General features: G+C 44.6%; 1 protein-coding gene and 1 long non-coding RNA gene across 3 annotated transcripts in view; both read right to left on the reverse strand.

Annotated features, from left to right (window-relative positions):
• Positions 1-26,302, reverse strand: part of LOC129386573 (uncharacterized) — a 120,501-nt gene that overhangs the window by 22,113 nt on the left and 72,086 nt on the right. The gene's annotated exons all lie outside the window — the stretch shown is intronic.
• Positions 10,420-23,011, reverse strand: LOC140217399 (uncharacterized). Its single transcript, XR_011893957.1, has 4 exons — positions 22,839-23,011; positions 21,291-21,326; positions 18,440-18,644; positions 10,420-15,720 (listed from the first exon to the last, which is right to left on the reverse strand). It is a non-coding gene; the product is annotated as an uncharacterized lncRNA (long non-coding RNA).

Here is a 26,302-nt window from a genome sequence, read left to right on the forward strand (position 1 = left end):
CTTTGTCTCTGCGTGTAGTAGTTGAGAGAGCCAGTTTAAGGGCGGAGAAGTGGGAAGGAAAGGATAGTCTCTGAAACAAACTCACCGCGTCGTGGTTTTAAAGCGCAACCGTGGTAGAGAAACGGAAGGCGATATAAGCGTGCGTGGCCATGATATGCAAACGACAAACTGCCTTAAAATATTTAGACTTGAGGGAAAGTTTCGTTCAGAAACTATAACACGGCAATCAGCACTCGAATACGACGAGAGAAATTACTGAGACGTGGAAAATTCCCATGAAAAAAAATCTGGTTTGCGAGACAAATGCTTGTATGTATTGAACCTCTTAAAAGATGAGGGGGAAATATGCGCTCACCGAGAGGGCATCTTCAGCACGGGACCACCCCAAGGCACCTTACAGAGATGTGGAGAGCTTCGCGGCCGGAACGAAGCATCCCTTCTCCGCCGGCCAAGAGGGGGAAACGCGCTTTCCGATCGCTCAAGGTTGCGAGGACAAAGCATAACTCTAGCGTCTAGGAAAAGCTTAACCAGGTGCGATGGCGGCACGCATAGCGTGGGAAGCTAGCCGCCAGAATAATTATACCAAGGACTGCTGCTGATGAGGGCGAAATACCTTCGTGTAATTATAATAACCCTAATAGGACTACTTTCGAAAAAAAAAATGAAGGAAACGGCCCAGAGGGCTATACTACGAGAGCTATGACTGATAGTTTTCTATATATATATATATATATATATATATTGACACGTGTACTTATATTTATCGGGCGACCACGTTTCGCCGCCTAACAAATCTTATCGCACATCGCGGGACGCGCTTGCATGTATCCGAAGTTTCTGGAAAGTTATCGACGCTTCTATCCGCGTGTCTGTTGTCGCCGAACCTTGTGTTATCAGATTTCATCGCGTGACGCGAATGGTGTAGAACTTTGTGGAAGACACGCGGGTCCCATCAGTTAATCTGGAACATTCGACGACTGATCTATAAAAGCCGACGCGCTTGACCCGCTAATCAGATTTCCGACGATCGCCGACTGTGTTCGCCGCTTTCGTTGTGCTATAAGTGTAGCCTGTTTTGTGGGCACAAGTTCGCCCAATAAAAGTTAGTTTTCTCGTTCACAGTATTGCTACTGTGTTCTTCTACGTCACCACCACGTGACATCTGGTGGAGGTGCTTTGCGTTCATGTACCGGACGCCCCCACAAAGCCGTGACCCAAGCCCTCACTCGGAAGACACCAACGTCGCCAAGAACCAGCGAGGTAGCCGCAGGCTGCAAGGACTGCCCCCGGAGCACGGACTTTTGCCTGAGACGACTAGGAAGATGGCCACCACGTCAACCCCAATGGCAGCCCCAGCGTCACCCGTCGTGCTGCAGCAGCCCAGGGAGCCTCCGACGTTCCGCGGTTCAACTTTCGAGGACCCGGAAAGCTGGCTCGAGACGTACGAGAGAGTCGCTACCTTTAACAACTGGAACAGCGACGACAAACTGCGATATGTCTTCTTCGCTTTGGAAGACGCGGCCAGGACGTGGTTCGAGAACCGAGAAGCCACCTTAACGACCTGGGAACTTTTCCGAAGCGGCTTCCTGCAGACGTTCGCAAGCGTCGTACGCCGAGAACGAGCCCAAGCGCTATTAGAGACCCGGGTGCAGCTACCTAATGAGACGACCGCGATCTACACGGAAGAAATGAGCCGTCTCTTCCGCCACGCCGACCCTGAAATGCCCGAGGAGAAGAAAGTCCGCCTGCTGATGCGTGGTGTGAAGGAGGAACTTTTTGCCGGAATGGTACGAAGCCCACCGAAGACCGTGGACGAGTTTCTTCGCGAGGCCACCAGCATCGAGAAGACACTCGAGATCCGAAACCGGCAATTCGACCGCCGCACAAACTCGACGAACTACGCCGGAGTTCAATCACTGGCCACCGACGACCTGCGCGAGGCTATCCGAGCGGTCGTGCGGGAGGAGCTACAAAAGCTGTTCCCACCATCACAGCCTCAAGTGGCTTCGATTGCCGACGCCGTGCGTGAAGAGCTCCAACAACAACTTGGAGTAGCCCCTGTATCGCCCCAGCCTGAGCCGCAAGCGATGACCTACGCCGCCGTCGCACGCCGTCAAGGTCCCCCTCCGCGACCGCGCCAGGGCCCTGTCACGCCGCAGTTCCGTCGTCCGCCGCCGCCAGCGCCAGCACGACCACCCGTCGCCCAGCGGACCTACGCGAGGAAGACGGACATTTGGCGCGCTCCTGACCACCGCCCGCACTGCTACCACTGCGCAGAAGCGGGGCACATCTACCGCCGATGCCCATACCGGGAGATGGGACTGCGAGGTTTCGCCGTCAACGCGCCGCGGCCACAGATTGGCGAACGACCTCGCGATATCGCCGACTACCTCGCCGCCACTCAGTGGAGCCCTCGACGAGCTTCCCGTTCGCCGTCACCAGGCCGCTACCTGTCGCCGCAGCGCCGACCATACACTGGCCCAGCCCGGGGCCGGTCCGTCAGCCCATATCCGGAAAACTAAAAGCAGCAACCGATGGAGGTGCGGTTGCTGTTCGTCGAACTGACGAAGATCCTCCGCCGCCGACGAAAACGACGAAGAAACCATCTCGACGACTTCATGACGACACGCCGTCGTCCCGAAGAAGTCGGGAAGCCAAGACTACACCGACGAAAGACGACTTGACGACGCGACGTTCCAGCTTCAGATCAACACGACGCAGCCGTGATCCGACGCCAAGACCCAACTGCAACGCCAGACAAAGAACCACCGACCTCGACGTGCTTCTCGACGGCCACGCAGTCACTGCCTTAGTCGACACAGGGGCCGATTACTCCGTAATGAGTGGACACATCGCCGTCCAGTTGAAGAAGGTTAAGACTGCATGGGAAGGCCCTCAAATTCGGACCGCTGGAGGACACCTGATTACGCCGACAGGAATGTGCACGGCAAGAATTACCATTCACGACCGGACTTACCCTGTCACCTTCGTTATCCTCCAACAGTGTTCACGAGACGTCATTCTCGGCATGGACTTCCTCAACCAACACGGCGCAGTCATCGACCTGAAGTCGAAGTCAATAACGCTGTCGGAAGATCATGCAATACCGCCGGAGAGCCCTCGTAGTCACCACGCCTTGAGTGTGCTTGAAGATCAAGTGAGCATCCCGCCTCGCTCCAGCATTATTATTTTGGTCGGCACCGAAACACCCGCTGACGTAGAAGGCGTCATCGAAGGCGACCAACGTCTACTGCTCGACCGTGAAATTTGCGTCGCAAGAGGGATCGCTCGACTGCACGGAGGAAACACGAAAGTGTTGCTGACAAACTTCAGCAAGGAGTTCAAGCACATCAACAAGGGCTCGACGATCGCATACATCGAGGAAATTGTGGAAACCAGCGATGCCTTTGTCCTCTCGGATTCTATCGCATCTACCCCGACAACCGTAGTTCCCGAGCCAGACTTCGACATAAGTCCAAGTCTCCCCGTGATTAAGCAGCAACAGCTCAGAAGTCTGCTTCGACGATACAAAGGCTGCTTTTCGACGTCATCGAGGATTCGACAAACACCAGTCGCAAAGCATCGCATAATAACCGAAGAATGCGCTCGACCACTACGCCAGAGCCCTTACCGAGTTTCGACGCGGGAACGTGAAGCTATAAGAGAACAAGTCGACGAAATGCTGCGCGACGACATCATCCAGCCGTCGAAAAGCCCGTGGGCATCCCCTGTTGTCCTGGTAAAGAAAAAGGACGGAACCCTACGTTTCTGTGTCGATTATCGTCGACTGAACAAGATCACGAAGAAGGATGTATACCCCCTCCCACGGATAGACGACGCATTAGATCGGCTCTGCAACGCTAAATACTTCTCGTCGATGGACCTCAAGTCTGGCTATTGGCAAATTGAAGTCGACGAAAGAGATCGCGAAAAGACCGCCTTCATCACCCCAGACGGCCTCTACGAGTTCAAGGTTATGCCATTTGGACTGTGCTCGGCGCCTGCAACGTTCCAGCGCGTGATGGACACGGTTTTAGCAGGATTGAAGTGGCAGACCTGTCTCGTTTACTTGGATGACGTCGTTGTCTTCGCCGAAAATTTCGACGAACACCTTAGGCGGCTCGCAACAGTACTCGAGGCCATCAAGTCATCAGGGCTCACTCTGAAGCCAGAAAAGTGCCGCTTCGCCTACGATGAGCTTCTATTCCTAGGCCACGTCATCAGCAAGTCTGGAGTCCGCCCCGACCCGCAGAAGACAGCTGCCATCGCAAAGTTCCCGCAGCCCACCGACAAAAAGGCAGTGCGTAGATTTCTTGGCATGTGTGCCTACTACAGGCGATTTGTCAAGGACTTTTCACGCATCGCTGAGCCGCTGACACAGCTAACTAAATGTGACATCGAGTTCAAGTGGGAAACGCCGCAGGCCGACGCATTTGAAGAACTCAAACGACGCATGCAGTCGCCGCCCGTACTTGCGCACTTCGACGAGCTCGCTGATACCGAAATCCACACTGACGCCAGTAGCCTAGGCCTCGGTGCCGTCCTAGTCCAGAGAAAAGATGGACATGAACACGTGATAGCTTACGCTAGCCGGTCGTTGTCAAAAGCGGAAGGCAATTATTCCACAACGGAAAAGGAATGCCTAGCCATCGTTTGGGCTACAGCGAAATTTCGCCCCTACCTATATGGCAGGCCATTCAGAGTGGTCAGCGACCATCACGCGTTGTGTTGGCTAGCTAACTTAAAGGACCCTTCAGGACGGCTGGCACGGTGGAGCCTCAGACTACAAGAATACGACATCACTGTAACATACAAGTCCGGTCGAAAACACTCAGATGCCGATTGCCTATCACGCGCCCCCATTGACCCGCCGCCGCAAGATAACGAGGACGACGACGCCTTCCTTGGAATAATAAGCGCGGAAGACTTCGCTGATCAACAACGAGGGGACCCGGAACTAAAAGCCCTTGTCGAGTATTTGGAAGGGCACACCGACGTTGTCCCTAGGGCATTTAAGCGTGGATTATCTTCGTTCACGCTTCAAAACAACCTACTCGTGAAGAAAAACTTTTCACCAGTCCGCGCCAACTACCTTCTTGTTGTTCCGTCGGCGCTGCGTCCAGAAGTACTGCACGCCTTACACGACGATCCCACTGCTGGGCACCTCGGATTCTCCCGGACGCTGTCGAGGATACATGAAAGGTATTACTGGCCGCGTCTTACCGCCGACGTCGCCCGTTACGTCAAGACATGCCGAGACTGTCAACGACGCAAGACACCACCGACAAGGCCAGCAGGGTTACTACAGCCGATTGAACCTCCCCGTCGACCATTCGAGCAGATTGGGATGGATTTGTTGGGCCGTTTCCGACGTCAACATCCGGGAATAAGTGGATCGTCGTGGCGACGGACTATCTCACCCGATTCGCTGAAACAAAAGCTCTACCGAAAGGCAGCGCAGCCGAGGTGGCGAAATTTTTCGTCGAGAACATCCTGCTGTGACATGGCGCCCCAGAAGTCCTCATCACCGACAGAGGAACGGCTTTTACAGCAGAGCTCACCCAAGCCATTCTGCAATATAGCCAGACAAGCCACAGGAGGACAACTGCCTACCATCCGCAAACTAATGGTCTCACGGAGCGCCTGAATAAGACCCTCGCCGACATGCTAGCGATGTACGTCGACGTTGAGCACAAGACGTGGGACGCGGTCCTGCCGTATGTAACCTTCGCTTACAACACGGCGGTGCAAGAAACAACACAGATCACGCCGTTTAAGCTGGTTTACGGCAGGAACCCGACGACCACGCTCGACGCCATGCTGCCCCACGTCATTGACGAAGAGAATGTTGACGTCGCTAGCTATCTCCAGCGCGCCGAAGAAGCCCGACAGCTCGCCCGCATCCGGATCAAGAGCCAGCAGAGGACCGACAGCCGACGCTACAACCTCCGACGACGCTTTATCGAGTACCAGCCCGGTGACCGTGTTTGGGTTTGGACCCCTATACGCCGACGAGGACTGAGCGAGAAGCTCTTGCGTCGCTATTTCGGACCGTACAAGATCATCCGACGTATTGGCGTACTGGACTATGAGGTCGTGCCAGACGGCATTTCGCTGTCACAGCGGCGTCGCTCACGACCTGAAATTGTCCACGTTGTGCGACTCAAGCCGTACCACCAGCGTTGACGAACTTTGGGACTTCGCGTAACTGACTTTTAGACTTGATTTCTTTTCGTTGTTTTGTTACTTATGTTTAATAAGTGTCCTTTTGTGTGTCGCTCTCTTATATTTGTAGCATCGGGACGATGCTTTTTAAGAGGGGGGTATTGACACGTGTACTTATATTTATCGGGCGACCACGTTTCGCCGCCTAACAAATCTTATCGCACATCGCGGGACGCGCTTGCATGTATCCGAAGTTTCTGGAAAGTTATCGACGCTTCTATCCGCGTGTCTGTTGTCGCCGAACCTTGTGTTATCAGATTTCATCGCGTGACGCGAATGGTGTAGAACTTTGTGGAAGACACGCGGGTCCCATCAGTTAATCTGGAACATTCGACGACTGATCTATAAAAGCCGACGCGCTTGACCCGCTAATCAGATTTCCGACGATCGCCGACTGTGTTCGCCGCTTTCGTTGTGCTATAAGTGTAGCCTGTTTTGTGGGCACAAGTTCGCCCAATAAAAGTTAGTTTTCTCGTTCACAGTATTGCTACTGTGTTCTTCTACGTCACCACCACGTGACAATATATATATTCATCTCATCTATGGGATCGCATGCGCGCGCTGTTGCTTTGTCTCTGCGTGTAGTATAGTTAAGAGAGCCAGTTTAAGGGCGGAGAAGAAGAAAGAAAAGAAAAGCAAAAACTGCAGCGCCGTGGTTTTAAAGCGCACCCGTGGTAGAGAAACGGAATGCGATATAAGCGTGCGTAGCCATGATACGCACACGACAAACTGCCTTAAAATATTTAGACTTGAGGGAAAGCTTCGGTAACAAACGATAGCACACCAATCAGCACTCGAATATAATTATAACCCTAATACTAATTGTAAATATTCATCTCATCTATGGGATCTAATGCGCGCGCTGTTGCTTTGTTCTGTGTGTAGTAGTTAAGAGAGCCAGTTTAAGGGCGGAGAAGAAGGGAGGGAAGGAAAGTCTCTGAAGCAAAATTACAGCGCCGTGGTTTTAAAGCGCATCCCGTGGTAGAGAAACGGAAGGCGATATAAGCGTGCGTGGCCATGATACGCACACGGCAAACTGCCTTAAAATATTTAGACTTGAGGGAAAGCTTCGTTAGCAAACGATAGCACGGCAATCAGCACTCGAATATAATTATAACCCTAATAATAATTGTAAATATTCATCTCATCTATGGGATCTAATGCGCGCGCTGTTGCTTTGTCTCTGCGTGTAGTAGTTGAGAGAGCCAGTTTAAGGGCGGAGAAGTGGGAAGGAAAGGATAGTCTCTGAAGCAAACTTGCAGCGTCGTGGTTTTAAAGCGCAGCCGTGGTAGAGAAACGGAAGGCGATATAAGCGTGCGTGGCCATGATACGCACACGACAAACTGCCTTAAAATATTTAGACTTGAGGGAAAGTTTCGTTAGCAAACGATAGCACGGCAATCAGCACTCGAATATAATTATAACCCTAATAATAATTGTAAATATTCATCTAATCTATGGGATCTAATGCGCGCGCTGTTGCTTTGTCTCTGCGTGTAGTAGTTGAGAGAGCCAGTTTAAGGGCGGAGAAGTGGGAAGGAAAGGATAGTCTCTGAAACAAACTTGCCGCGTCGTGGTTTTAAAGCGCAACCGTGGTAGAGAAACGGAAGGCGATATAAGCGTGCGTGGCCATGATATGCAAACGACAAACTGCCTTAAAATATTTAGACTTGAGGGAAAGTTTCGTTCACAAACTATAACACGGCAATCAGCACTCGAATACGACGAGAGAAATTACTGAGACGTGGAAAATTCCCATGAAAAAAATCTGGTTTGCGAGACAAATGCTTGTATGTATTGAACCTCTTAAAAGATGAGGGGGAAATATGCGCTCACCGAGAGGGCATCTTCAGCACGGGACCACCCCAAGGCACCTTACAGAGATGTGGAGAGCTTCGCGGCCGGAACGAAGCATCCCTTCTCCGCCGGCCAAGAGGGGGAAACGCGCTTTCCGATCGCTCAAGGTTGCGAGGACAACGCATAACTCTAGCGTCTAGGAAAAGCTTAACCAGGTGCGATGGCGGCACGCATAGCGTGGGAAGCTAGCCGCCAGAATAATTATACCAAGGACTGCTGCTGATGAGGGCGAAATACCTTCGTGTAATTATAATAACCCTAATAGGACTACTTTCGAAAAAAAAAACAAGGAAACGGCCCAGAGGGCTATACTACGAGAGCTATGACTGATAGTTTTCTATATATATATATATATATATATATTCATCTCATCTATGGGATCGCATGCGCGCGCTGTTGCTTTGTCTCTGCGTGTAGTATAGTTAAGAGAGCCAGTTTAAGGGCGGAGAAGAAGAAAGAAAAGAAAAGCAAAAACTGCAGCACCGTGGTTTTAAAGCGCACCCGTGGTAGAGAAACGGAATGCGATATAAGCGTGCGTAGCCATGATACGCACACGACAAACTGCCTTAAAATATTTAGACTTGAGGGAAAGCTTCGGTAACAAACGATAGCACACCAATCAGCACTCGAATATAATTATAACCCTAATGCTAATTGTAAATATTCATCTCATCTATGGGATCTAATGCGCGCGCTGTTGCTTTGTTCTGTGTGTAGTAGTTAAGAGAGCCAGTTTAAGGGCGGAGAAGAAGGGAGGGAAGGAAAGTCTCTGAAGCAAAATTACAGCGCCGTGGTTTTAAAGCGCATCCCGTGGTAGAGAAACGGAAGGCGATATAAGCGTGCGTGGCCATGATACGCACACGGCAAACTGCCTTAAAATATTTAGACTTGAGGGAAAGCTTCGTTAGCAAACGATAGCACGGCAATCAGCACTCGAATATAATTATAACCCTAATAATAATTGTAAATATTCATCTCATCTATGGGATCTAATGCGCGCGCTGTTGCTTTGTCTCTGCGTGTAGTAGTTGAGAGAGCCAGTTTAAGGGCGGAGAAGTGGGAAGGAAAGGATAGTCTCTGAAGCAAACTTGCAGCGTCGTGGTTTTAAAGCGCAGCCGTGGTAGAGAAACGGAAGGCGATATAAGCGTGCGTGGCCATGATACGCACACGACAAACTGCCTTAAAATATTTAGACTTGAGGGAAAGTTTCGTTAGCAAACGATAGCACGGCAATCAGCACTCGAATATAATTATAACCCTAATAATAATTGTAAATATTCATCTAATCTATGGGATCTAATGCGCGCGCTGTTGCTTTGTCTCTGCGTGTAGTAGTTGAGAGAGCCAGTTTAAGGGCGGAGAAGTGGGAAGGAAAGGATAGTCTCTGAAACAAACTTGCCGCGTCGTGGTTTTAAAGCGCAACCGTGGTAGAGAAACGGAAGGCGATATAAGCGTGCGTGGCCATGATATGCAAACGACAAACTGCCCTTACAAAAAAAATTGTTGAAAGGTTATTGACGTATCATTGTTCAACGTCAACAAATGACCTTGAAAGATCATTGGGGAATTGTTGAAACATCATTGAGGAAATTGTTGACAAGTGTTGATAATTGGCCCGCGACATTCACTGGAAACATCATTGTGGCCTCTCAATTTGAAAGATCATTGGCATATCGTTGAAACTATGGTGTACTTCAATGCTGAAAGTCCATTGAAGCATTGTTGAAGGTGTGTTGTTTGTCAATGTTGAAACCCAATTGACGTATTGTTGAAATGTGTTGTTTGTCAATGTTGAAAGCCCATTGAAGCATTGTTGAAGCTCAAAATTGAAAGCCCATTGAGGTATTGTTGAAATGTGTTGTTTGTCAATGTTGAAAGCCCATTGAAGCGTTGTTGAAGATGTGTTCAGTCTCAAAATTGAAAGCCCATTGACGTATTGTTGAAATGTGTTGTTCGTCAATATTGAAAGCCCATGGAAGAATTGTTGCAGATCTGTTGAACATCAACACAAATTATGTTGAAATCCCTTTATGCCCTACTGGGTATTTAGCAGTTTAAACCTGCACTTACCTTAAAATACTGCTGAGCTATGTTGCATATAAGTACCTTTGATGTCACGTTGGTATGTTTGCTGTGAGAGGATAGGAATAAAATTTAAATACAGCCGTTTTGTATCGCAGGCCTCTGTCACCCTGGGCTCAAAACATGCTCCTAGATTGCCTGTAATAAAACATATTGCAAAACTGCTAGCAGTACTGTTATGCCACTTTTTTCAATTGTCAGAGTGAATGGTCCTCCACAATATCAAGAGTGCTGAACTGATGCAGACAAAAACCATTTTTCTAGGTGAACTGTTTATTTGTAACCAAACATCTGTGTAAATGTACAAACATTTGTAGTTTGAGAACATCAGAAACTTCTTAAAAACTATTGCACAGTACAAACTTCCTGCAGCTTGACACCATAACAAAATTGAATACTGAAGGTGTAGTCTGTGTGGCCCTCAAGTAAAATACATTTCCCAAAAGAAATAAATTTAAAAAAATAAATACCTAAATAAATAAATGTAGAAGCAGACTGACATGACTGTCAATAAGAACACTCAAAAAAGGTACTTGCTTTCTCTATTAGGGAGCCAGTGGTACTATTACCATGGCACGATTTGCTTGAGCCCACAGCATTCAAATGAGACCTGATATGCAGGGTGGTTATCTTTAAGTTTCATGGAATTTATTAAACACGGACTGTTGCAGCTAACATAATTCTAGATACAGAGTGCCAAACATTACTTGCATGAGAAATCAAGACACCATAGTCAGCTGATTAAGAAAAACTCAGTTTCCTAATAAAGTTTTTACGAATTGTAGACGGTAATTTTACAAGGTGTATGCACTAAGAACGAACTTCCAGAATGACACCAGTAACAAGACACGTGCCATCATACTGGCTGTAGAAATGCACTGCTGTAGCACTTTTTTGCTAACACAACGCACTGTTATGCATTGAAGCACAAAAGTAACCGGAATGCCCATGTATTTCTCACATTTATGAAAAAATCTCGCAACTGGTGTCATCCTGGAAATTAATTTCAAGTGAATATGTCTTTCAACCTCACTGGCTACAATTTGCAAATTGAAATATGTGCCGTGATGTTTAAGTGAATTAATAAATTCATGAGAATCAGTTTAATGTTTCCATTTCTTGTGCTAGTAATGTCCACCTCTGAATAATCCAGCGCAAGAACAAAAATTATGCTACCTGGCACAGACAACTTTAAAAAAATCTGTAAAACTGAAAAAGGACCACTGTACAATCCTTATTTGTTGGTTGAATGGTGTGTGCCAATTTCAGTAAACCTTACATACTTCTGAAATATGGCAATCACAATAAGTGATGCTTATGGGAGCAGTTTATTATGCTGCATTGCTGTTGCATGATACAGTTGCGTTTTCTGCCATGATAACGTTCCTGCGCAGGTCATTCCATATCAAGCGACTTATCATATTAACTACTTCAGATTTTTATATGAAAAAAAAAACTATTATTGATGTGCTGGAACAAAACAGTTACTCCTTTTGTGAGTTCAATTTTATTCACTGTCACAAAAAAATAACGAAAGAATTCAGAAAAAGATATGGTTTCATGCAAACATGAAAGGCACATCATTGCCATTACCGGATATTTTTTGTTGCATTTTAAATTTAAGCCGACTTATCTATTAATTTTTACTCATGTATTTTAGATAGCAATAAACCATGTTTACAAAGCTATGTAAAATGCAGTTTTTACTGAACTCTGACAATGGCACAGATGCACTTGCAGGTGTGCGATTCCATGCCCAATCGACCAGTGTTTTTTTGACACCACACATATAGCTGAAACATTGCCATGTGTTTACTAGATTTCAAAACTCGTTACCCACTTTTATTAATTTTTGCCAGATATTTTGTAGCATTTTGGTGACAGTTTAGTTTTCCTGCTCAGCTGAGCTAGAGGACATCAATCAACATTCTTTTTCAAATGCACATTGTATTGATCGAGGCCTTCAAATGGTGTGCGTGGAAATACGTGAAGTGATGCAACTGCCAAAATAGCCAATTTTTCATATATTTGAATACTTCAATTGCTTTTGGCACCGGCAAAAATGAGTCAAATTGCAATCCGTTAGATTTTTTTTCGTAACGAAAAATTCACAGGACAGAACTTAAATACAGAATGGTAGCCCAGGTGACATAGTATAGCAAAATATATGTGCAGCTTTGAAGGTTCAGCTGATCGCCTGTAAAAATAAAACAAATTCTAATCTTTTGCAAGAAGCTTCATGTTGAATGAAAAAACAGCTTTCGTAGTTGGCCAAAAAATGTGATACATTATTGGATAGCTCTACATGTCTGCTATGCATGTGTGAAGTTAAAGAAGGAATTATTTTTAAATACGAGAAATTCTTTTTTGAAATTTTGTCAGCACAGACTTTTCTCGGATGTGCGCACAGCTTGCCGGCTGGGAATGCACACGACAAAGCTGGCTTTGTCTCCACACAGATGACAGAGAAGCGGTGTTAGGGTCTGCATTTTATTGCCAAGGGCCACATGCTCTAACGCAACGAGGCTTGTGTTTGGTGTGGGCCAGGTAAACCATACAGCCATTGCACATAAACTATCAATACGAGGTCTGTTAGAAAAGTATCTGACCTTTGGCTGAAGAAAAAAAAAACTGGCATAACTGGAGCGTTGGAAACCTAATCACCCTCAAAGTAGTCTCCTTGGTACTCCAGTCACTTCTCCCAGCAGTGCTGCCATTGTTAGAAGCATTCCGAGAAGGCCTCTTTCCAAACGGAGTTTAGCTCAGCTGTCGTTGCAGCCATAATGTCTTCTCTTGTCTGAAATCGCTTCTTTCAATGGCCTCTTGATTTTGGGAAACAGCCAGAAGTCGCAGGCGGCCACATCAGGAGAGTAAGGAGCCTGTCGAACTACAGGAGTCTGGTTATTCGCCAAAAAGTCTGAATCAAGTGCGAGAAAAGCATTGTCGTCATGGATGTGCCAATTGCCTGTTGACAACTTCTGTATCTTGCGCCACACAGCATCACATAGGCCATGGAGGACATCCCTGTAGTAGTCTTTAGTGATTGTTTGACCCTGTGGTGCATACCCGTGGTGTACCACACTGCGGGAGTCAAAGAAAGCAGTCAGCAACACTTTAACGTTGATGCGCACTTAGCGGTCTTTGGTTGGTGACGTGGAATGCTTCCACTGTAATGACTGGGATTTAGTTTCCGGGTCGTAAACATACCCCCAAGACTTGTCACCAGTGATTATGGTGTTCATGAAGTTGGGGTCACTGTTTGTGGAATCCAGCATGTCTGTGAGACTTCAACACGAAGTTGCTTTAGCTCCACCATGAGCAGCTTGGGAACGAATTTCGGTGCAACTCTCTTCATGGCCAAATCTTCTGTGATAATGGAATGTGGATAAAATGTGCTGATGCCCACCTCTTCCACAATTTCTTGGATAGTCACATGACAGTCCCGCATCACCACGGGGTTCACTTCGGCAATGACGTGGTCATTTTGGCATGTTGATGGCCGACTGGAGCGTGGCTCGCTCTCCACCGATGCGTGGCCGTCTTTAAACTGGTTGTACCACTCCTTAATCTGTGTGCTACTCATAGCATAGTCACCAAAAGCAGTCTGAATCTTCGGAATGGTTTCCACTTGGCTGTCGCCCAGTTTCTGGCAAAATTTGATGCAGTAGCACTGCTCCAGTCACTCCGCCATTTTCCTTGCAATAAAAAACCGACGAGAGCACTGTGTACTACCTCATTCAAATGCTGCATCCCAGCAAGTCACGCTATTGGCAGGCAGGAAAAAATTCGTGCATGCGCACAAAGGTTCAAGGGCGGCTGATGAAAACGCACTTGTTACATATTCATCAGGTGTTCGCAAAAAAAGGTCAAATACTTTTCTAACAGACCTCGTACGTATTAAATACGTGAGGGAATCCTGCAGTGCTAAAAGATATGGTTTGTGCAGTTTACAAAAAGAAATATCAGCTATTATGTAGACAGTAAATCCAGAAAGAGCGCTGATATTGTTTATACAAAGCATTTTAAAGGGCATGTCGCAGTGCAATGCAACATAGAGGGAGCAGGACACTTTGTGCCCTGCTCCCTGAAGCCCAATGACGATGCAAGTAGAAAACACCTTCATAATTAGGACTGAAAACCTACATGAGTACGAACAAATTCTTGTGGTGGTGTTTGCTACCACTGTTTCAGAGCCGGAACATGCTCATCTATAAAAGTCATATGTGCCATGTTTAGTCTGATGTGGTCAGACACCATTGGCAACCACTTCTTGCGTTCATGTTAAAAAAATACGAATTGAGACTGCAGCTGCAGCGCTAGACATCACCTGCCTTCGCAATGATAAAAAAGGCAGTCAGTTTGTTGAATAGTTCTTGTGGCTAATTATATTAACAATATTTCCTTACTAGATGACATGGCTTCATATATTTATGCTATATTTATGCTGTATGTGTGATCCACAAATGAACATTATAAACAATTATTTATCGCACTTAAAGAATAATACCTTTTTGTTACTTGTCACATGTATAGCAGACATGTAGGGCTGTGTAACGATGGGCGACATATACTTTTGTGCCAACCACCAAAGCTAATTTTTTTACCTTCAACACGAAGTTTTCTGCACAAAATTTGAACTTCACAGTTTTTTAGCTGATCAGCTGAACCTCCAAGGCTTGAAATATTTTGCAGCTATCCCAAGTCAACCAGTCTGATTTTATATTTATTTTGTGCCTTCTGTATTTCCCTACGTTAAAAGACAATTCAAACTTTGCAAATTTTGGCACTCACACCACTTCAGTCTCTTGACATGAACACCATCTGAATATTTGGATCATACAATTTCCCTTTCAGAAGAAACGTGTATCAGTGCCTTCTAGCTTAGCTGGGCAAGAACAATAAATTTTTGCCAAAGTTCAAAAAAATTTTTGCGAAGGAAAATAAATGGGGAGCAAGAGTTTGGAGCTTCAACTATATCTGTGATGGTCAAAAAAACGTTGGTTGGTTGCCCTGGAATGACTCAAGTGTATGTACGAAAGCAAATTTTCTCATTGTACCTACTCAAAATCAAGCAAACTTGAAATGGTTTGCCGTAATGGAACAGTTCTTGACAAATTTGGGTGGTTTGGCATGAATGGCTTAAGATACTTAAAAATATATTAATAAGACAACACTTTCCTTACTAGAACCATATCAAAAACTAACATAAAAATGCAGTGAACTATAACAAAGCACAGCACTTGTATTCTGGATTGAGCAATCCAATGTGGACTTCTCAGGAGACTAGCATAATTAACATAAATAAAATTAACATAAAAATGTGAATGCATAGAAAGGCACAACATTTGTAAGCTCATTTGAGAAATCCAAATTGGGCCCTTCAGGAGACTAACACAGAGCATAAAAATGTCGAGAGCTACAAAAGCACAACACTTGTGTTTTGGTTTGAGCTGTCCAACTTGGGCTCTTGAGAGGTTATTGGTCCCATGCGAGAAGCGAGGCCACAGTTCTTTACCTAGGGCATGTTGGTACCAGGCAATTTGCGACACGTGAAGCCTGCAAAAACAAGAAGCCAGAACAAGTTTTAAAAAGCAACTTCCACACGCAAAAGAATGGCATGCAATCTGCCCTCGTTATAATGAAATTGATTTATGTATTTGTGTTGCTTTATTCCAACTTTCCACGGGTACAGCTTTACAGCATGAGCATGACCATTTAAATTTATTCAGTGTGGCACAGGACTCGACTAAGTGTCAAAAGCAGGAAAGGGCAAAGAGGAACAAAACACTGTAGCAAAATAACTTGATGAATATCCTCAATGTCGAAGATGTGAACTTTACTTGCTAAGAAATAAAATGGTGAAAAAAATTCATGTTATTCATAAATAAACCTGAGCTGACAACTAAAATTATTTCTTGTAACTTTCATAATTAAAATGTGCAGCACTTGACTGTGTTTTCCATGCTCCAAATACAATACTGTCATGTCACTACAATTGAGTGTCGCTTCATTTGAAGTTAGGTTTCCTGAGTTCACATGCAATCGGAATGTACTTCTCGCCTTACAATGACTTAGGACTTTCTACATTAAAGAAGACACTGCTTACAGCAAAGTATGTTTTCTGCCTCAACAACTGAATTACTGTTATAATGAGGATTCCATGTAGTTGTGCACCAAGCTGCTTAGCATGACACATGCAGAATGTGACAGATACGAAGAAATGCTGTCTTTTAAGAGCCATATGCCATAGGACTGACTTCTTTAACCCTTTTAGGGTTTACTGCCGTACATCTGTGGCTGTGACGGAACGTTACTGAAAAAATGTGCCTTTTCAGAACAAAGTGTTGCCTAGCATCCCACTGGAGGTGCTGCAACCTTCTGAGACTTCTAGAAAATATTCTTATAGTGCTTTCGCTCCATGGGTTTCTCCAAAACTGATTTTCACTTAGCTCCTTGGTGTCTGTCATTGCAGTAATTTGGGAGTGTTGCCACAAGTTTTTTGTAAGTTTCATTACACAAAAAAATTATGCTGCTTTATCCTGCATAAAAAAATAAAACATGTAAAACTGCAAATACTGAAATGGTATTGCCACTTTAATGTTATTTAAAAATATTATTTACCAGTTTATTTTCTCGGAATGTCACTCTGAAGAACTTAAATCTGCAATCAAAATATTAAGGGTGCGTGAAAAGTGATTTTTGAGGCTGAACCGAATAATGCTAGAAGCAAATCAAATAATGGATAGTTTCTGAATAATGAACAGCTGATATCACAATTAATGTAAGATGAGGCCTCATCCTAGTATTATTAAAGTTAGCAAGTTTCTGTCATTGTTATGTTATGAAAAGCTGTTTACTAAAAGCACAAATGGAGCAGCAGAAAGTTTCTTCACATGCACAGGACTCTTCAGTAAGCATAAATGATTGCTGTACAGCCTCTAAAGTGCAGCTACTGAAGTAATGTAGCCTGGTCTGCTATTACAAGTTGTTACGTTTATGTCTACACTATGTTATTGGAGGTGAAAATTTACCGTACTTTGGCTCAAATTTCATGTTTTATTGGTGTTTCGAAATATTAGAATACTCGCATTTACAAATAGTGACCATTCAAAGACTAAATTGAATAGGACACTATTCAATTCGAAAGTTTTGAGCATTTGCACACCACAAAAAATATATAACTCCTAAATTAGAGAGGCATATTTTTCCCCAAAATGTGATCCTCAATGGGCTAAACAAGAGTGACAGAAAAGCCCATTCATCTTTTTGATTACTTTAAGCCCCTAATCTACTTGGCAATGGTTCATAATAACCCTGTTAACAGGTAGGTGAAGTAAGGAAGCAGGAATCAATTCTAACAATTTCAGAATGGGAGTAGTGGACATGTCCGATGGTCTGTAAGAAGCTTTATACATCAGGCCCCAAGAGCCTATTCTCAATTTATTGAAGTATATGGGGAAAAGCCACATAAATATTTTTTTCATATCTTAGAATACACATAAATATTTTTTTCATATCTTAGAATACAAAGTGATAAAGTGTGCGTTAATAAATACGAGCCATAGGTTAAGTGCTTAGAATGAGTAAGCGCCCACTAAACGTAGTACTGTTGACAGAAATGCTTGCAACTCTGTCCCTGTTGTTTCTTTGATTGAAACAACCAAAAGAAAATTGCCACACCACTCAGGTTCCCTCTGCTAAAAGGCTGCTGTCTGGCATCACATGGAACTCCTTCAATATAGGAGCAACCTTAATTCGATGTGGTCTGTTAAAATTGGTGAAACTACTGTTTCACATCTCAGAACCTGGAGAGCTGTTTTGACTTCTGCAATTTGGTGAACATGCTCCTGCTCGAGCTGACCAGTAACTACACTTGAGCATACCTTCTCCGCAATTCGCGTATTAGAATAACATTTTCAGGCTAACTAAACATGTCCTCCATGCCAATAGATTTGGAGCGTGCTTCACAGACAACTATTCCTTGCAATGACAGCCAAGCAACACTGCTAATGCGCAAATGCAGCTCATTTTATGTGGTGGAGCCACTAAAAACTTTCAGCAGTGAAGGCAGCTTTTAAATTTTAGAAGCATTTGAGTATGGCGACATTACACACTTAAGATCGTACGAACAGTCATTACAAATAGTAGGCTATTGTCGCACACAACTGCACACACGGGCTACTTGAAAGTCGTTTGTTATGCCAATGGCAAGTTCATAATTTTAGAAAAAAATGTGAATGTAAAAATGCAACCAGAAAGGATATATGGTACTTGCCTATAACAGCACTGACCCTGGTGGGGTCAAGAGCCTTTTTTGCCCCTTGGTGTTATTTCCAAAGCCCAAATGGCCCATGAGCTCCTCCTCTGTGAACACATGGTGAAGCAAGGCCCTTGCAAACTTTCCTGGTCCACCATGGCAGACCATGGTAAACTGTGCCAGGATAACCTTCTCAATGTGCACTCCTTCAACCTATGTGAACCTGCATGTTTAAGTAAATGTTAGCAAAACAGTTTTAAGCCTTTCAAGCACATTCACGCAACAGCCCTACTGCAAATAAATTACAGAAGTACCTGTTGCAAATCTAGATTGCTAAACTTTACTTCTTACAAGCTTCTTATGCTGTCTGGACGCCACATGTTTCAGAAAAACAATCCAGCACAAACAAGAATAATAAACCAAAGTATCCAAACATCTAGTACTTGAAAAAGGGGAGTACCAGCGAAACACAAATGACACGCACACAAGGAAACGGCATTAGACACGGACAGACGTTGGGACGGACCAGCGTCCGTCCCTGTCTAACGCCTTTTACGTGTGTGCGCGTCCTTTGTTTTGCTGGTACCCCCCTTTTTCAAGTTCATCATGCACCAACTGGCCCAAGAGCTTGCGCTAATGCACATCTAGTACTATTTATTGTGATTACCATTCTTAGGATACTTCATATTTTCAGGTGTTTGTCTCTATTTTCCCATCCATTTGTGTCAATAGGTAGTCCATGGTCTAATGGGGAGATTGGGCTGCTATGTTGAGGGAAGAGTTCAAAATCAACCGTTGGAATAGCTTGCGTGACTGGGTATGCGACCCTGGGCATATGCCACTTTTCAATGAATCTCCTTCCCGCTATCTTGGGCAACTGCTGCTGCTTGTGTTGGCAAGCAGCATTAGGAGCTCAAAGAGGGACATGATTGTCGATCATTACTAAGATTACCACTACACGTCACGTTAGCTTGCTGTGCTGCAGAAGTAATATGTGAGATTCCACTCCACTGTATGAAATGTACATAAGCTGCAAGGACAGTATGTGCCAACCACCACTTCAATTAAATTAATCGACTCGCAAAGCACAGGCTGCACAAGATCACGGAGTGAACTCAGAAGTTTGTGGACAGTCAGTTGATGTCCATGTCAGGGACCTCTAGGGAAACTCAGTCATTTCCTCGATGTGCATCATCGTGCCGTCATACATTGTATTACAATTCTGTCTGTCTCGTTGTACCACCGTTCTAATAGTCATCAAGTATCACCACAATTCAAAATATAAATAGACACTTATATCTACTGTGTATTTAATCTTTATGGAGAATACTTTGAGCATGAGTTTTTGCAAAGATCATGAATTCTACAGCTTAAAGGAGCACTAAAGCAAAATTAAATTATTTAAATTCTGGTGTTTTATGTGCCAAAACGACAATCTGATGTTTAGGCACGCCTTAGTGGGGAACTCTGGACTAATTTTTACCAAATCAGGCTGCAAGGTACCTGGGCAGTTTTGTATTTCACCTCCTTCAATATGCGGCTGTTTGATCCTGTGACCTCGTGCTTAGCGGAGCTGTGCCAACACCCCTAAGCAACTACGGCATGAAAGTACTAAAGAGAAAAATTATTTTAGATGTATCTGTACATGACCTTCCTACAATTCAAGAGATTCACTCATACCTTGACAAGAGGCTGAGTAAACTGTAAAAGCAGCAAGAGGAAAGATTGGTGGCAGTGCTGCCTTGAAGTTACCACACCCGCTTGCTGTGATGTCATGGATTTTGATGATGTCTGTTGAGGTGTAGCAATTTTTTTTACAAATAAAGATATTCTTCATCGTATTCCAAAAACCCGAAATAAAAAGCGTCAGGAACTTTTACAGAACCAATACAGCCCAAGTTTGAAAAAATACTTGGAATCCATGATGTGACAATGAGGTGTCAGCACGAAGATTTTGGGGCGATATTCAGAAAATTGAACTTTGAGCTTTATCTTCTCTAATAATCAAACAACTACCAAGAAAGTTACAGAAGTAGTTATTTAAGATGATGCTTTATTTTAAATTCATTTAAGGTGTCATTAGTGTCCCCTTAATACAAAACAAGGAATGCACTTGGCTGCGTAATAGGTTAACATGCATCAATGGTTCTCATTAAGGTATGATGATCAGTATAGCAAAGGGCATGCACTGGCTGCTCCAGAGGGGAGCCCTTCCACTTCCCCTCAACCTCCCAATTTCCAATTTCTTTATGAGCAGTGATGCAATTTCTGTATCTTAACGAGACATAATGCCAAGGAGATTAAAAATGCCATGCTGGCTACAGCATGTGGTGAGCGGCACTTCATACCGTCCAGCTCGGCATCAATCTTTTTGGAATTTGGCCCTTGAAATGCAGAAAGCCCCGATCACTGCTCGTTCTTCAGCCAACTTTCTCAAAGGGTGCTGCTGTTCTGGTTTGATACCTCTAGCTGTGCACTGCTGTATGACATAGGTCATAATACCTTCGTTCTGGTAAAACTAGAAAGATGTGCACTCATGCAGACCACTAATGTCCACACTAAGTTTCTGAACGCCCCTCTCATATCAGGCATACACACTGAAAAAGGCACATTCCACGTTTAATATGTTCACAAGTGACGATGAAATTCACTCCCAGTCCTGGTGCAGTTGCAAAGTCTTTAAGCTGAGTGCTTAAAGGCACCATGTCTCCTAATGAAGGCACTCTGCACCAATTGATCACTGGAGCAAATGCGTTGCAGTTGCATCAGCAATGTTGTTTTTTCTGCTTCCTGCAATACATTTTCACGGTATCACTGTATTTGATTATCGTGACGCTACAGAATGGATGGCCAAAGAATTCACTTTTACCGTTCCAGCTGGGGCCTCTCCCAGCTCATTTTGAATCTGAAAAAAGATGTCACTATTAAAACGTGAAGCCACGATGCAGCAAAAGTGACAATCAAAAGAGCTACATGGACCTTTAGGCTTACATAAGTGGACGGATACAAATGACTAGTCATTGAATACACTAAAGTGTGGCCGCTCTTGCCAATGGCAGTGTGAGCTTGTCAAAAAATTTATTTCACATTCCTCTAGTTACTTTAAACATTATTTCCACGCATCTACTTAACTGTTATGGCCACATATTAAAGGCAGCTCCTTCATATAAAACCATTGTTACATTCTTTTACTCCCCGTCTACCTGATGCTACTGAAGTTTTGCCTACTCTCAAAGAAAGAATTTCACAGAACTGCTCTTTCGACAAAGCATTATTCCAAGCTTGTGGCAAAGCGTCGTGATTTAGTTCACAACGATGCGCTCCCCTTTGAATCTGTTCACTCTATAGTGCTCTGATTCGAAGCAAAAATAGCTTTTCGACATAACTAGCTACTTCTATGGTCACAAGAAACAATGCTAATTATTGATGTTTATGTTGCCGATAACGTATACATGCCGCCTCGAAACACAGTGGGACGACAACGCAGATATGCCAGGCATCTCGTTCCTTTACTGATTTTAAAACTATTGTTAAATCAGTTACTGATGTGCGAAAAGCTGCAATTTCACGAAATTACATTATTTTGAATGTTGTAGGACCTGGAGTGCCATGAAATCTGCCTTTCCGTGAATGCAAAGAGCGCCTACGCGAAGCCGTTTGGGCGAACCACTCGATGGCGACGAACGGAGAAGATGACAAAAATAAAGTTGAATGCGCGCGACCTGGGGGAAAACAAAACGCACGCGGTTGGCAAGGCGTATAACTCGATGATTTCGCAGCACTCTGTGGCATCACCCCTATTGTATCTCACGTATCGCATGTACACCCTTGAAATTCTTTATTATTGCGCGACAGCCTCCTCTGTGTTTTCCGATCGCGCGAACATCGGCCGCACGGCGTGTCAGATAGTGGCCTTGAAGCACCGCGGAGTCACTCGATCCTGAAGGGAACAGCGCAACAGAATACACTTTCGCCAATCCCAAGGCACCCCCCCCCCTTTTGCTGAAAGCTCGCTCACACGCCTTTTACTAGCGTGGCGCAAACGAAATATCTTCCATTACAGTACAGATCGGATGGTTTCACGTCGCATTGTTTTGCGCTCATTAATAAGGCTAACTGAATCGGTGCTCGAACACCGTATCAGAAATCATGGCGTACAACATGCCCTGTTTTAGGTGGCACCACATAGCTGCCTTACGTCACCACAAGCGGAGTGTAAAGTTAAACCAGGACAAAATTCCACGTTATCTACCACAAATCTAGTGCTGTACAACATATTCTCGCAACGTAAGGATAGTACTAGGAATGAACACTAGAAAAGAGGCGCGCGGAAGACACGCACAAGCGCTGAAATTTCCCCGCTTCCGTTCACCGCGTCGCAATGGACGAACAAGGGGAATTCGAAACACTCACTCACCCTTGATGTCGCTGAGTCGGAGGCGATCATGGCGACCTTCGAGGCGACAAGTCCATAAAAAGCGAGCAACACGCAGGAATATTCCAAAGATGTCACAGCGAAGCACACAAAGAACACAGAAAACGCAGGAAACTCTCAAGCCAGCGGCGTGCACGAACTCGCCGGAACGCGCAAAGCATCACCAGCGCAAACGCGCAATCATACATGTGCACTCATACAAATACACGCTTATATTATCATAAATTGTACCATTGGATAACAAATTATGTAATTTCATGTTATTACTGAACAATTGTTGCGATTTGCAAGTGTATAAAAGTTTTTTGCTTCGCTTCTTTGGTGAACTATTTTCTTTAGCGCAGTAACGCAGTGAACCGGCCGGAGCTAATGGCATGCGCGGGAAAAGGCGCCAAATTCAAACGTCACAAACGCCGCGCTAATTTGTGCGCGCACAGTTTTCGTCGTTTGGATTTAAAAAAGAAAAGTAATGCGTGCCGCAACCATGCGAACTGAACTATTGACCAGAAAAGTACAGAAACGTCGCTGTTTGTGCTTCTCATTTCGACGTCATGGCAAACTGCGGGCGGTCTGTCGTCCCATTCTTTAAACATTTGTGCGTGTGCTCCTGCGCTGTGCGATTTGTCACCGAGAACGTATAGCAGCGCAGATTGTGCTTGGTGGCCGAGCAGATTCCGAACACATTCCCCAGCACCCCGTCTAGGTCACAGAAAAGAATTTGGCCTCCATGTGAAATATGAGCACCATGTCGTACATATCGGCCAAGCTTTTCGTTTCGTTCTGTATAGCGCGCTAACGGGTAAGCGAAACGCACTCTGTAAAAACGATGTTCACTCCTTTCTCCGCCGCACCCACCGTGGTGGCATAGTGGCTGAGGTGTTGCTCTACTAACCCGAGTGCTTGGGATCTAATGCCGGCCGCGGCGGCTGCATATCGATTGGGGTGAAATGCAAAAACGACCGTGTACTGTGCGTTCGGTGCAGGTTAAAGGACCCCAGATGGCAAAAATAAATATGGCGTTTCTTACTACGGTGCGGCTCATAATCAAAGCGTGGTTTTGGCACGTCAAACCCCAGACTTGAATTTTGTTAACCTTCTCCGCCACCTTGACCATATTTAACATGGAGGCATGCAATGCCGTTTCCTAACACACAGCCAGAGCACTGGCCCCTTAAATGGAGGCCGATGGAAATGCAGGATGCGTCCCATCATCGGTTGTTTGTCACTGCTTGTAGGGACGTTTGTCTTCTCAAACTGCATATATATATATATATATATATATATATATATATATATATATGCAGGGTGTTTCTGCTAACTTTAGACCGAGTGTAAACTCTATGACGACGCGACTAAATGCATGTTGTTCCCTTTGGTATGTAGCGTGTCGCGCTATTTGTGTATTTTTGCTTAATTAGCTAATTAGTCAAGCATAATTAACCAACTTCTGAAGCAAGGAAGTTAGGAAAGAAATTCCAATTAGAAAGTTGCAGAGCTGTTGGCAACACGTCCGAATAAACAGTTTCTGTCTTTCTATCTGTTAAGTATTATTGTTTTTCAGCTTACTGTGGATGCTCGCGAAATAGAAAAAGCACCACGTGACATATGCCCCCCTGCGAGTCGTGATTGCACTGCTCCTAAGCCTTCTGCGCACAAATGAAAACATACCATTTAACCGGTGTGAACACCCGTCTGCTTATCGCCATCATGAACCGCAGCGAGGGAAGCACGTCGCTGGCGTCAATACCACAGCCAACGCCTTCGTCACTGCCCTGTCGCCTTTTAAGCGGCAACACACCCTGCTCGATGGTATGCTCGTTTGGGAGCGCTGCAAGCACGGCGCGCAAGCGGATATGTCAGGTGATATTTTTTCTATTTCACGGGCATCCGCAGTAAGCTGAAAAACACTAACACTTAATAGATAGAAAGTGAGGAATTACCTAATAGGACGTTTTGCAAAGTGCTCTAGAGCTTTCTAATTAGAATTTTTCGCCTAGCTTTCTTCCTTCAGAATGGCTAATTTTCTTGACTAATTAACTACTTAGGAAAAATACAAGAATAGCGTGACACGTACAAGAGTGAGCAACATGCATTTGGTCGCATCGTCTTATGGTGCATCGGCATATTTTTAAACTCTGAGTAAAGTTAGCTGAAACACGTGTATATACGTCTATGGTTCAAGTAACGTGAAACAACACCCTGTATATATGCAATGGTGATCAAGTGATCAGTAAAGCAACATATATGTGCAAAAGACGCACACATACATATGTGCGTGTGCTTTTCACATGTACTTCGAAACACAATATTGCTCGTCACTCAATTTTATTCAACAATAAGTTAACAGCATTTAGTCAACGTCTTTATTGTTGAAAATTACTCAACAATGGCTCAATAATACTCAATACTATTCAACAATATATCAAGAAAATTTAGTCAATGACTTTATTGTTGAAAACTGCTCAACAATGGCTCAATAATACTCAATACTATTCAACAACATACCAACAGAATTTAGTCAACGACTTTTTTGTTGTGAACTGCCCAACAACTTTACTGTTGAATTATTGCCTGTGGTTTCAATAATTGTTGAGGTATTGTTGAAAGGCTATTGAGTCAACAATTCGTCAACAATATGCCAACAACTTTTCAACAGTCATTTTCATAAGGGTGCCTTAAAATATTTAGACTTGAGGGAAAGTTTCGTTCACAAACTATAACACGGCAATCAGCACTCGAATACGACGAGAGAAATTACTGAGACGTGGAAAATTCCCATGAAAAAAAATCTGGTTTGCGAGACAAATGCTTGTATGTATTGAACCTCTTAAAAGATGAGGGGGAAATATGCGCTCACCGAGAGGGCATCTTCAGCACGGGACCACCCCAAGGCACCTTACAGAGATGTGGAGAGCTTCGCGGCCGGAACGAAGCATCCCTTCTCCGCCGGCCAAGAGGGGGAAACGCGCTTTCCGATCGCTCAAGGTTGCGAGGACAAAGCATAACTCTAGCGTCTAGGAAAAGCTTAACCAGGTGCGATGGCGGCACGCATAGCGTGGGAAGCTAGCCGCCAGAATAATTATACCAAGGACTGCTGCTGATGAGGGCGAAATACCTTCGTGTAATTATAATAACCCTAATAGGACTACTTTCGAAAAAAAAAAGAAGGAAACGGCCCAGAGGGCTATACTACGAGAGCTATGACTGATAGTTTTCTATATATATATATATATATATATATATATATATATATATATATATATATATATATATATATTCATCTCATCTATGGGATCGCATGCGCGCGCTGTTGCTTTGTCTCTGCGTGTAGTATAGTTAAGAGAGCCAGTTTAAGGGCGGAGAAGAAGAAAGAAAAGAAAAGCAAAAACTGCAGCGCCGTGGTTTTAAAGCGCACCCGTGGTAGAGAAACGGAATGCGATATAAGC

This window comes from Dermacentor andersoni, chromosome 4 (genome assembly GCF_023375885.2).
Source record: "Dermacentor andersoni chromosome 4, qqDerAnde1_hic_scaffold, whole genome shotgun sequence".
Classification (NCBI taxonomy): domain Eukaryota; kingdom Metazoa; phylum Arthropoda; class Arachnida; order Ixodida; family Ixodidae; genus Dermacentor; species Dermacentor andersoni.